The sequence below is a fragment of the Protopterus annectens genome, chromosome 9.part0, assembly GCF_019279795.1.
Source record: "Protopterus annectens isolate FY-2018-M chromosome 9.part0, PAN1.0, whole genome shotgun sequence".
In the NCBI taxonomy this organism is placed as follows: Eukaryota; Metazoa; Chordata; order Ceratodontiformes; family Protopteridae; genus Protopterus; species Protopterus annectens.
This window is the reverse complement of record NC_056743.1, coordinates 1,421,300,243-1,421,313,939: the sequence shown is the minus strand read 5'-3', so window position 1 is coordinate 1,421,313,939 and position 13,697 is coordinate 1,421,300,243.

The following is a 13,697-nucleotide window of genomic DNA, read 5'->3' as shown; positions in this document are numbered from 1 at the left end:
GTCCATTTCTCATAAAATTATGGTTTTCTAGCAAATAGTTGGCAAATCATTGAGTGTTTAAGTCAGAAAATATTGACAGACATTTCAGCTTCAGACTTAATACCTTTCAGAAAATTTGTGCTAATGTAAAACCTGTTATTCTATCAACTTTCTAAGTTTGTAAAAGCAATATTTAAAAAGTGTCCCTATTTTTGGTCCTTTGCCCCCCCCCCCTCATTATTTACTGCTCTGTGACCCTTCCTCACCCAGTATCACACTATGTGGTTTCCATGGAATGTGTATTGTGTAACAGACACACTGGTAATAAACAGAGAAGAAAATGATTTTCTCAGCACATTACCCATGTAGTCAATTCCCTTGGTGCATAGCATACCTCCCAACTGTCCAAAATGTCCAGATTTTGGCTTCATATTTTTGGTCTGTGTCTGATCCTTATAAAAAAATTATGGTTTTCTGGTAAATCACTGAGGGCTGAACCAACTAAATAATGTCATACTTTTGAGTTGTAGGCTTCATATCCTTCAGAAAATGCATGCTAACATAAAATCCTGTTATTCTACCAACTTTCTAAGGTTAGAAAAGGAATATTTAAAATCGGTCCCTATTTTTGCAAAGATGTCCCCTAGAATCTTTGAATTTAGTGTAGCAAGGCATGTTCCACATGTAGGGCACAGGGATTAGCGTAGGGCTGTAGGCCTATAAATAGGCTGCAGCTTAAGTGTTCCGGTTTAGGTCGTGTAACAAAATGGTCATCTTGGATAAGAATGAATGACCAATCTGCTTGCCTGTCCTGGGGGAGGAAGAGGTGATGCTGGCTGGCTGATTACCACCATGTAATTAGAGGCTTACATGACATGGGATATAGCCAAGACCAGAGGATAATGGCTTGGTGCTTCTAAGCCAGTGACTGCAGCATTCCTTAGTGTATGCATAGGAGGACATGTGTGTGTGTATGTGGAAAGTGTAGATTGCCCCCACCTTTGATTTGGGTGCTCATATTAGCCACTTAGCAGAGGGGTTAAGGACTTAAAGAGAAAATGCCCAAGTGTCCACATTAATGATGCCTTCCTTGTAGGTCTATGAGCAGATTGGGGAAGTGGCGAGCCTCTAGGTGAGCTTTAAGGCTGCAGGGGAAGTATCATGGTGATATCAGATCTGTCCACTAGACCTTTGAGGTGGTAGTCAGGAGGTCTGTGGCATGGGACTGCCCAGCCACTCAGTAAGCAACAGGCTGCAGGGAAGGTTGATGATCTCTGAATCATAGTGGTAAAGCAGCCTACAAGGCTGCCTAAATGATGGCTACTTCAAAGTGTCTGTTGCCCAACTTAATGGCCACATTGTTACTAAAAGCAAATGAACAGGCTCAGCTCATTGGTGATAAAATAATAATCAGCAGGTAGGGAGGCAATAAACGTATTGAAAAATGGCCTTTTTTAGCTACAGAATTTATGCTTTTAATTGTACAACAAGTTAGTAACAAATGCAGGAAGATCTTCAAAGCTATAGGTTACAAAATTACTGGAGGAAAAATAAAATAAAAATTGCATAGACAACAGGTTAGATGCAAACCTTATGCTGGCATAAATACAGAAGCTTATTACACAAGAGTACTGTGTGAATGATAAATTAAGGCCATTAATGCAGTGTTCTTATGTAAGAAAGGGAGCTAATCGATAATTATTTTAAGAAACAAGTTAAATAGAATGTTTTTTAAATATAAATGATTAACTTTAAGGCAGAACACAACTGCTTCATTGCAAAAGGATTAATTACTGAATCTTTTAAGGTACGTCAAATAATATGATTTATGCACACAAATGATTTATAGAAAGCAATTCAAGGAGATTATTTCCAATAACAAAAACGTACCTATTAAACATTATACTTTTTATGCATAAACAATTTACATAAAGCCATACAAAGTAATCTTTTTAAAATAAGAACCTATTTACTGGGCACATACGGCAATATTTTATTTATATTTACATGTAAGTAATTTATCAAAAGAGGATTCCAGTGACATTTGCATCACATAAAATATTATTATTGGCTATATACAAAAAGACATCCCTATTTTGTGTTTCACTCGCATTTTTAGCAGTAACAGTTTCATCCGTTGTATCTACTGAAAACATTTCCTAAGTGTTCATCCCTCTTCTCATCATTGCTACTTTCTCTTACCTCCTCTTGTTCACTTACTGCATCATTACTAATAGTATTTACATCAGCCATGGTCATTTCTGTTACATCCAGCAACTGTACACAGTCAAACCACACATGCCCCTTTCATTGGCATTTGCTGCAAACCAGTTTACTGTCTTTACATTTTCTCACACAGTGAACAATTTGTTTTGAACTTCCAGTTATTAAGCGTCTAAGTATCCATAAAAAAAAAAAAAAAAAAAAAAAAAAAAAAAAAACTTTAGATTGTCCTCAGTAACGGTGGGTTCCATTGATTTCATCTGTAATAAATTCACAAGACAGGTGAAAACAATTATCATTTTATTTCAAGAGAAATCCACACTTCCCATCCCCCAGGTCCATCTGTTTCTTTCATATTTTCAACCTTATCTGCCCATTCATTCTCCAAAGAGGTGAGTCTCAGGCAGTAGAGACTGGACAATCTGCCATACCAAGTGGACTGTCCTCCTAACTCCTGGGAGCTCCTAAACCCGCAGTATCTCTGCCACCACATATGTATACCCTTGGCTTAGTCAGTGGAAACAGAGCAGTATGTGTTCAGCAGGTCCACTCTCTTGTGTGCAATACCTAATGCTCCCACTAGACGTCACCCAAGTAGTAAGCCAGGACAGCCCCCCACCACCCACCACCACAGGATGGGGAAGCCAGCAACAGTTGCTCACTCCCATTTCCTGCAGGCTGTCCATCCTCCATTGTCCATTTTACTTTCATCTTCTGTCCTTTTAATTTCATACACAGCTTATTCCAGTCAATACAAAGTTGTTCTACAAAGCAGTCACTTTTTTCATTGAGGCAATTCAGTAACTTTGTCAAAAGTAACAAAACAAAAGGACTGAATTCCAGGGTGTGAAATAGATATAATATTCTGCAATTTAGCCTAGAAGATTTACACTGAAGTGCTATGTTATATAACTTATTATTTGTATGCCCTTTTCTGATTTTAACATAATTAAGGACCATCTGTAGTCACTGCCACTAGCTTTCCTTCCATATTCCTCATTCTTGCTTCCTTAGATGCATAGTTTTTTGGTGTTCTGTCAATAACGCTGCTTCCTATTCGACAGCATCTGTGACAGCATCATACACATCTCCAGCATGATTTTCAGTTAAGGGAACCTTACTTTCAATAATATTGCTCTAGTATACTGCATTGCCATCCACAAGCTTGGTAGCATTAAACATTTCCAACAAGGTAGTGCTCTCTAAGCCTCCTTCTTGCACACTTGTCATAACATTTTCACTGGTTTCTTGCACATTCACTTCACTCTGCTCTTAAGCTCTTACTCCAGGGTCTACATTAGGGTTTCCCATATTTGAGCAGCCATGTCGTGTGTAAAAATATGAAAAATAGCAAATATCTCAATATTTTGGAAGGGTGGCCTAATGGTTAAGGTGTTTGCCTTACAAATACAAGGTGCAGAGTTTGAGTCTCACAAGGGATAATTAGCTAGGCTTAAAATGGCTCACAAGGGCAGTTAGCCTAGTAGAAACCTAAGCTTCTTTTAATACTTGACAATGTTGCATCTGAAACACATCTATATTATATAAAACTACACAAACAATTCAAATTCTATAAGGATTAGCTTTTATGACAAAAATGTGACATATTGCCCTTTCCAGTGATTATGAGTATGATTTGCCCTGCAAAATCCTGCATTTCAGAAAAAAAGTCACACTTTGACTTTTAAAAAACTTGCAGACCTACTCCACACTGACCTCTTTCTTGGTATTGGAATGAAAAATTCCCCTAGCCTGCAAAGAACAGAACAGATTTCCCCAGTATCCTAGCCGACTTTAATCTAGTCAGTATGAATCCTTCAGGTCTCTCCTGAAAATAAGCTATGCCTATTGGAAAAAACCTAGTCAACAAAAAGTAATAAAAATAATGTAAAACACATTCCTTCCTGCCCAAATACACAAAACTATCTGCTCAAGGGTGTAAAGTATCCCTTAAAAAGTACTCAAGGCAAAATCAATTTTAGGCAAATGCAAAAAATACTTAAAAGTGTCAGAAATATTTTTTTGCACAGGGGCCTCTACACCTCCTGTGTTGGAGATCTATCCCATACAACTTTATTTTATTATTCTCACTCTGATATTGCTACAACTCAGAGAAAGAGTAAGTAACTCAAAGAAGCAGCAATGTTGTTGCTGTTTGTCTTTCGACTTTTCCCGGTTAGGGGTCGCCACAGCGGAATTCCGGTCCGCTAAAGATTGGCAGTAGATTTTCACGAACGCTGAGGTGCCAGCTCGATGTTCAACCTTCAACGAAGGCACACCCATTTACGCATGTCTTTCAAACGCCCACCCATCTGCGGGGAGGACATGCAGACTCCACACAGAAGGCACTCCCCACACTCTAGCCGAGAATCAAACGGGAGAATCTCTTGCTGTGAGGCAACAACGCTACTGCTGCACCACCGCAATAATAAAACAAAAAATAAAGTCATTACTTGCTCTTTCTTCTAGAAGCCTTGATCTCAGAGAAAGAATCCAACAACAACAACAAGCAAAAACACACCAACACACCACTACAATATGTAGCAACCATATAAAAAAGTAAAAGAAACCAAGGCTGGGACTCAGCAAAATTGGTAATGTAGGTGCATACAAACCAGATATCTGAGTCAAAGTGGAGTAATGTGGCCCAACACTGACTAATTATGCAGTGGGACATATCCTGCATGACAGAGATACAATAAGTTGGCAATTTGCTGCTGAAAACACAACAGGTCACATAATGACAATGCTGGGGTGGTCACAAGATCTCATAAGCCCAGCAGTGTGCATGTAACATGCTCACAATAATGCATGTTCGCTTGTGCAAGGTAATAATTTGAAATGTTGGGACCTGCTAGAGTGAATCCTGAAACACAGAAACTGAATGGATGAAAAAAATGGACAAGTCTGAGAAGGCCATTTCCCAGAATATTCTCCAAGGTATGGCAATCTTGGAGTTGTTATATATAAGCTTGGGGATGTGGAGGATTGAGTGGTATGGGGGGGCTTGACCCCTGCAAAAAAGAAGTTTAAAGGAGAAGAACAATGTTTGAGATTCACTATTATCCAGAAGTTTCAGTCTTTGTTTTTGGCTTGTCATCACTCAGCATTTTGAATGCCGACATTTCAGTAGGCAGCCATGTGCAAAGATATGCCACTACAAGCACAGATGAAAGCCCATTTAAAGGCTGTACACCAAAGTCTCTACCATTTTTTATATTATAAACAGGAAGGAAATGCCGAGGAACACAAAAGGAAAAAAGAGAAAGGAAGACTGGTACCGGGGTGAGGAAGCAAGGCAATATTTTTCTTTTAGGACAGGGTGACCATTTTTTTATATTCAAGAAAGGTAGAGGAGATGGTAGCATGGGAAAGGTCTGGGTAGGAAAGAAAGTACAGGGATGGCAGCAGGGACAGACAAACAAACACAAAAGACAGATAAAGACGAATGGGTAGGTGCTGATACAAACTGGGAGGAGAATTCAAAAAGACCCAGGCGGATGGAGGGAAGACACTTTGTGATGGGGAGAACTGGACTAAAAACTGGGAAGGGACCTGACACACAACGGAACAGCATGAAGGAGGATAGCAGGGTGACTGACAGCTGACTGCCAAGCCTGCCAGCCTGAGGGCAGTTACCTCTGTGACTACCATCATGGCTGAGCTGAGCCACTGTTGGTCTGCTAGTTAGGGCCAGGCAGCTGTGTGACTCTGCCAGTCACACCAGCACACACTCAGACTGTCCATTCGAGTGTCCTGCTGCCATTCTATTAGTGTCATCATAAGGTTGTCCACTGCATGCTGGGTGACATACTAATACCTCCCCCAAGATGATCACCAATTGGGAATCTACATCCTCCACCAGAGGCAGACCACAGGAGGCCATCAGGAAGCCCTCTAGGTAATGTCTTGTTGGGTGACCTTTGTCACCTGGCAGACAGACAGGCCTGAAGACTACTGGGGAAAGCACACTGTGTGGTGGATGCTACCCTACCACATTCACTGCAGGTCTACACTGTGTGTCAATGACCATAAACAGACAGGAACAATACAATAAAAGACTAAATAAATAAATAAATAAAAAGAAGAAAACAGCAATAAAGAGAGGAAAACAAAAGGAGGACCAGTTATTAACAAGTTGCAAATCAGAAACAATATAGAGAGCTGAGACAAATGTACTACAGTAGTAAGTGTCCCACAATGGGCAGCATAGAATGCCCCCTAACTAGTCTCCCATCTGTACAGAATGTGCACAGTATGAGCTGCAAACAGTAGGGCCAGAAGGAGCAGAGAAGCAGAGCTAAACATCCCCTGAGCATGTAATGCCCATGAGAGCTTACCCGCAGGTGGAAGACATGGACTTTTAAACTGTGCCCTGTATGGCTATCTGGAGACCATGCCACTTATATCCAGGCACATAATTTCACACAAAATATACATGGGATACCTACAATGACATCTGCAACCACCACAAAGTCCCACCCAACAGTTCGTCAGATGCATGACCATGCTACGTCAGATGCAACTGGCATCGATGGGTGGTGCAAGGGTCAGTGTAAGAGAAAGACATGATGGATGGAACAGAGCAGTGTACATGAACTGCAGGATGAAAAACTATGAATGTGGCATGGAATGATGCCGACAAACTAAGACAATGATACTTGAGATGTTCATGGTACAACACTCAGTTGTTCAAAATTGTCATGCTGGGTCAGTGCCTCCACTAAAATCAGCCTTACAAGTAAGAGAATCATCATACTCATTGATAGGAGTCAGGTAATGACATTACTTTGATGAAACCACATTTTAGTACTACCATAGGAGAAAGGGCCTTCACTAAACTCAGGGCAGCAACATGGAATCAACTATCCACAGAAATACATTCTCAAATAACATTAGATGGCTTCAAGTCTAAACTGAAGGAACATCTATTAGAACAAACGTCCTGTAATTGCTTTTGTGACACTGGATAAGCTGCTGTAGACTTGTATACTTACTGTAACTGGGATATATTTACAAGTACTGTATACAGGTATCACTCTGTTAAGACAACCCCACCCTGTAAATATTGTACATATTGTACATATTGTACATATTTCCATATTGCTTGAAATACTGTGAATATTGTTGTTCTTGCTACCACTCTTCTGTGTATTTACTTTTGATATGCATTTTTATTATCATAGATGTGTGGCATATTTTCATGTTTAATATTGATTTATTTTTTATTGTACTACGTATTTTGTTCCTCTGGATGAAAATGGTCAACTGGACAGGCCACTTACACGGTTACCAAATTTCAAATAAATAAATAAATGGACCGCCCACTGTCTGCTCAGTCTGCATCGCTACAGCACTGATGTAAATTCCTGACAGAAGGATAGACAGTAGAATAGTTCAACCTGCAATGACAAGATATATGACACATAAAGCAAAGCTGTAAGTAGTGGTTTAAATACTTAGCAGCAATACAAACACTGACAATGAAGCAGGTGCCTTGCAGAAATGCAGCTATAATGACAATTACATATGCATTCCCCAACACTTCAACAATCTTTCCTGCCACTCCTGGCATATCATCTTGCCTTCCTCTATTTCACCATCAGCAGAAAAGCAGGAAAAAAAAGAAACGTGCATGAATCTCAAGAACTACTCAGTGCCGAACAAGAATGTCTGTCTATATACAAGCTACCACAAGTCACTAATACTTCATGTAGATCTTTGTCTCTCTGTCTGTGACTTCCTCTTCTTGTTGGCAAAGAAGGTCAAGGTGGCACCTCTTAAGATCAGTGTATTGATCCTGGCACTGTTCACTAATGCAAGTCATGCCATGGGATTACACAGTACCAGGCATCCACTTTTTACTTGGTGCCCTTGTATGAGTTCCCCAGCCAGGCTCCCAGTGGTCCTTATGCCAAATAATACAAAATAGACTTTTATTAAAATGTCATTCTCTTAGCGCCTCGGTTCAAAAGCCTTTTCAGAGTATACCATCACTAAAAAAACAGCCCTTAATATACTAACATCAATTAAAAAAATCACATAATTAAACATTTAAAAACCTTCCAATTACATTCTACATTAAGATCTTTAGGAACCAGCATATCATATTTTTATATAAAAATAGATTCTTTATATAACAATCTAGATTTAACATTTGTATTTTCAAATTCTCCACAACAAATCTGGTCTAAAACAGTTGCTTGCAGCCCTTTCCCATCCATATAGTGGTGAGTCTTAAAATGTGCGGCAATGGGAATTTCTACTCTGGCTTTCCTTATATCCCTCACATGTTTCTGTAATCTTACTTTGAATGTCCTTTTGCTCTCCCCAGTGTAGAATTTATTACATGGACATTTCAAAGCTCTCTCTCTGATTCACAACTATAATTACCATGCACATTATATTTCTTTCCATTAATCCTACTAAAACGTATCATCACATACTTGCCGCTACAACCTTTCCCACAAGGAATAGTCCCTGCACTATATAAATTCCTAACCTGATTCCATGGGAGGTAAAAACCTCCCATGGATCAACATGTCCCTAATGTTCCTCCCTCTTTTGTATGAAATGCCCGGTACATCGTCTAACACATCACAAAAATGTTTGTGCTTGATCAAAAATCCCCAATATTTCACCAGGCTCACCATTTCCATAATAAAGGGACTGTATAGTAACAAAAATCATTTTGTTTATTTTCACCCTTCTATCTAATTGACTGCCCTTTGTATAAGTTGTAAAGAAACTATTTGTACATTTATTTCTAATAAAAGTATCATCCCTCCTATTTAAACGTTCGTTATCAACCCTCTCCTGATAAACGTATCCATTGTACACTTTAGTTCTTCATAAAAATCAGCATCATTACTGCATAGGTAGCATAGCCTCAAAAAGTCACCGTGAGGAAGGGCTAACAAAGTATGTCGGGGTGGCAGCTATGTCCATTTAAGTACTGATTACCATCAGCAACATTTTCTGTAAATTCTAGTATGTATACCTTCACCAACAACCCCTTCCAACATAATATCTAAAAATGAAACCTTCTGGCCTATTTTCAGGCCAACAAAAGTTTATAAAAACTGAATAAAATCATTCATTAGTTCCTGTCCTCCCTGACATACAAAAATTAAATCATCTATAAATCTAAAATACTTTATAACATATTTCTTAAAAAAATCTGAAACAAAAATATACTAAGTCTCAAAGAATCCCATAAATAAATTAGCATACATGGGGGTAAAAGGTTACCCCCATGGCAGTACCCTGCACCTGCTGGTATAATTTACCATTAAATTAAAAAAAAATTATTAACTAAACAAAAATAAACTAACTCCATAATATAAACTGGGCACTCACCAAGAAAAAAGGAAAGAGCAACAAGTCCAAAGTTATGCTGAATGTCAGTATATAAACCAATATCATCATCCCACCTAACATCTGAAATTTTCTCCAGAAAAATCAGAAGTGTCTTTTATATTAAGATTTCAACTTCACCACTGAAGACAATAAATAATTATGTAAAAAAGCCCAATATTATGTGAAAAGTAATTACACACAGAAATAATTGGGTGTCCTGGAGGATTAAAAATGTCTTTATGTATTTTTGGAAGGCATACCTACATGGTGTCTAAAGAGAGGAAGTACCTTGAGAAGTTTTCCCCAGGTAGAGACCATTTATACAGGAGAGAATGATTACAGATGGGTCTTTCATCACTCACCACCCTCACTGTATTGAAAGAGTTCCTGGTGTTCCTGTCTAAAAGAGTGAAAATACCATGAGGCCTGGATGAAAGCTCTAAACTGGATACACCATCCTATTTCTCTTTTTGGGAATACACCAGCTTGGCACTTCCTAATGTCAGTAGCACTTTTCATTGCTTATCTGTGCAGTGAGCTCATGAATGCCCAACACCACAATATCCCCCTGTGCAAGCACATTTGGAATGCAAACATGAATCCATATCAGACAAGGTAAATTTGTTCACTTTCTTTGCACAACTGCTGTCTGCATCATTGACACATCTCAGAAAAAGGGATTGTCACATATTCGTCCTGTTGCACATGGGTATTCATCGTTCTCTTTTCATAGGTGCTACAATTATGGGGTACTGCAGCATGCAACAGATAATGCCCAATGATACTTCCACACTGGACATTGATGATACCTTACTGTAGCACAGCCTGTGGGCAGAGTGTCACTGTCTACAATGGAGACTGTAGAGGGCAGCACAATATAACCCATATCCTGTGTCAGAACTCTGCTGTCTGTGGAACCTGCCCCCACCTTTTCATAACTCATGGAAGGACAGGCCATGCTGGGCACTTCCTACTCAGGGAGCACCACCATCCTCTGTTCATACAGCTGCATTGGACAGTAGCACCTCTGTAGATCTTGGAAGGCAGAGGTCTTGAGCAGTGGACTGATGGCTCTCAATGCCATTGTTCTCACTCATTACAAGATGAGGGGAGCACAATAGGCATTACAAAACAGATATACAGGGCTGTCACAGAAACACAGGCAGATATCACCACTGCCATGGCAGGAGAGATAGGTGAACTCTATGACCTGTGTGATAACATACCTCCATCATGATAAGTGTGCATATGACAGGCACATAAGAGCTCTCACTGTTGTCAGAATCCACTATCACTGAATCTCCTACTGCCCTGCAACTTCTTGTTTCCTTCTCCACTGCTACTTCCCCACTACCTGACATCTATAAAACACAGATTTCTGTACTTAATTGTGCTACTCTTCAGCTTATCCTCTATTCTTCTCCTCCTACTGTGCCATCTTTCATCCTACCATGACTCAGTAATATATCGCAACATCTCTCCAACTCTGTCCCAACCACCTAACCATACCGCTTGTTTACACTCTCCATACATTGAACCAAACCTATTTAATATTGCCCCTCACCTTTATTCCAAATACAGGCTGATTAAATATACTTAAACTCAAAAGAAAGGCCCCTCATCTTTATTCCAAATACAGACTGATTAAATATACTTCATCTCAAAAGAAAACAAAATTAAGTGCAAGAATCCTCTCCAAAAAACAAAACAAGTATAATCCCCAATATACCAAAATGCTTCTAGGAGGAGATATACACCTTAATACTGGCTCTACCTGTCACAATGAACATAAAGATAATTCTCCCACACAGTTCTGTAACCCATCAACAGCCAATCCCCAACTCTGGAGGTTTAATTTTTACTACAATAAATGTTAGAAGCATAAGAAATAAAACTGCTGAACTACATGCCTAGATTACCCGACATAAGCCTGACGTTCTCGCTGTTACTGAAACGTGGCTTAAATCCAGCATAAACAACTCTAAAGTTACACCTCCTGCCTATATCATTTATAATGACCCTATAAAGAGGAAAGGTGGTGGTATTGCTTTAATATTTCTCAACACCTACCACATTTCCCCTTATAGCAAACCAATACCAAAATTCAGTTCAGCACACCTTCTAATTTCTTTCCTCAAAATAAACAAGTATAAACTAATATGTATCACTGTCCTTTACATCCTTACTGGCAACAATACAGCTATACTGGAAGATATCCATAACATTTCCACAAGAAAATATACTACTAGGTGATGTGAATGACAATTGGTTGGACATAAACTCTAAGTCTCCTATATCTAGCATTAACTTATATGGTTTCACACAACTAATTAATAGCCCCACACATTATAGCAAGACATCAAATTCCCTATTAGACTGGATCCTAGTATCAGACCCTAGCAAATACACTACCAGAAGTACAATGTCAGATTTTCAGTGATCATCTCCCAATATATATGACCAGACAGCTCACACACCCAGTTAAATAGCATATTTATAAAACAACACACAACCTTTTCAAGTTTAACCCAGAATTTTTCATTACCACGCTATCATCTATTAAATGAAACTTTGTAAAAATTCTCCCCTTAGACAATGCTGTAAATGAATTCAGTATAACTTTTCCAAATATTCTAAATAGCTTTGCATCTTCTGGAAGGATGAGACTAAAAAGAAATAATACAATCTGGTTATCCAACAAGAGTAGAACGTTAATGCAGGATCGGGAAAAGGATGGAAAGAATGGTAACAATATAAAATACCCCCACAATGGAAAGAATGGTAACAATATAAAATACCCCCACAATGGAAAGAATGGTAACAATATAAAATACCCCACAATGGAAAGAATGGTAACAATATAAAATACCCCCACAATGGAAAGAATGGTAACAATATAAAATACCCCCACAATGGAAAGAATGGTAACAATATAAAATACCCCCACAATGGAAAGAATGGTAACAATATAAAATACCCCCACAATGGAAAGAATGGTAACAATATAAAATACCCCCACAATGGAAAGAATGGTAACAATATAAAATACCCCACAATGGAAAGAATGGTAACAATATAAAATACCCCCACAATGGAAAGAATGGTAACAATATAAAATACCCCCACAATGGAAAGAATGGTAACAATATAAAATACCCCCACAATGGAAAGAATGGTAACAATATAAAATACCCCCACATCCTGAAAACTTCAGAATGCTTTGCAACTGTGCCAAAAACCTAACAGAATAATATTAAACACAAACCTAAACGATTTGGACATCCGTTAAAGAAATCTTACATCCCGGCCAAAATTTCAACCCAAACCCGTCTCCTGATAACTCAACACACAAAACTGCAATACAGTTCAACTCTTATTTTATAGATTGTATAGCATCTCTAACCAAGGATTCCTCAACATCTAACCTCAGCCCTGCCCAACAGCTAGATAGCATCACATCCACGTTCGCCTTCAAACCTGTGCCACATCCTATATAAAACTACTCTTAAATAGACTTAAACCATGCTCCTCATCAGCTGATGACCTTCCAAGCTAGCACCTAATAATAGCAGCCAATAGCATTGCCTATCCTGTCTCAGTCCTTATATATAGGTCATTCCAGAAATCCCACATCTACTCTCTCTGGAAAAAGTTACACATTATCCCTCTGCACAAAGGAAGAAATTCAACAGACATTAATAACTTTAGACCTATAACAATCTTATCTCCCCTCGCCAAAATACTTGAAAAATATATACAACAACAATTGATAGACTATCTCCTACAGGAAGAACTCCTATCCCCTACTCAACATGGTTTCTATCCTTCCTACAGTACTAACACTCCCCTTCTAACCTCTCCAGATACTGTCAATAAAGCTAGCAATAATGGCAAACTAGTCTCTTCCTTATTTCTAGACTTGTCTAAAACCTTCAGCACAGTTTGTCACAGCAATCTTCTACTTCAGATGTTCTCACTAGGTCTCTCCATGCCCACCCTTCTGTGGTTCAAAAGCTACCTGTCCAATGGGTATCAGTCTATAAAGTGGCACTCCATGTTCACTCCTTACCTCCCTGTCGCCTTCGGTGTACAAGGCTCTATCCTTGGTCCCATCCTCTTTAACATTTTACCAACAC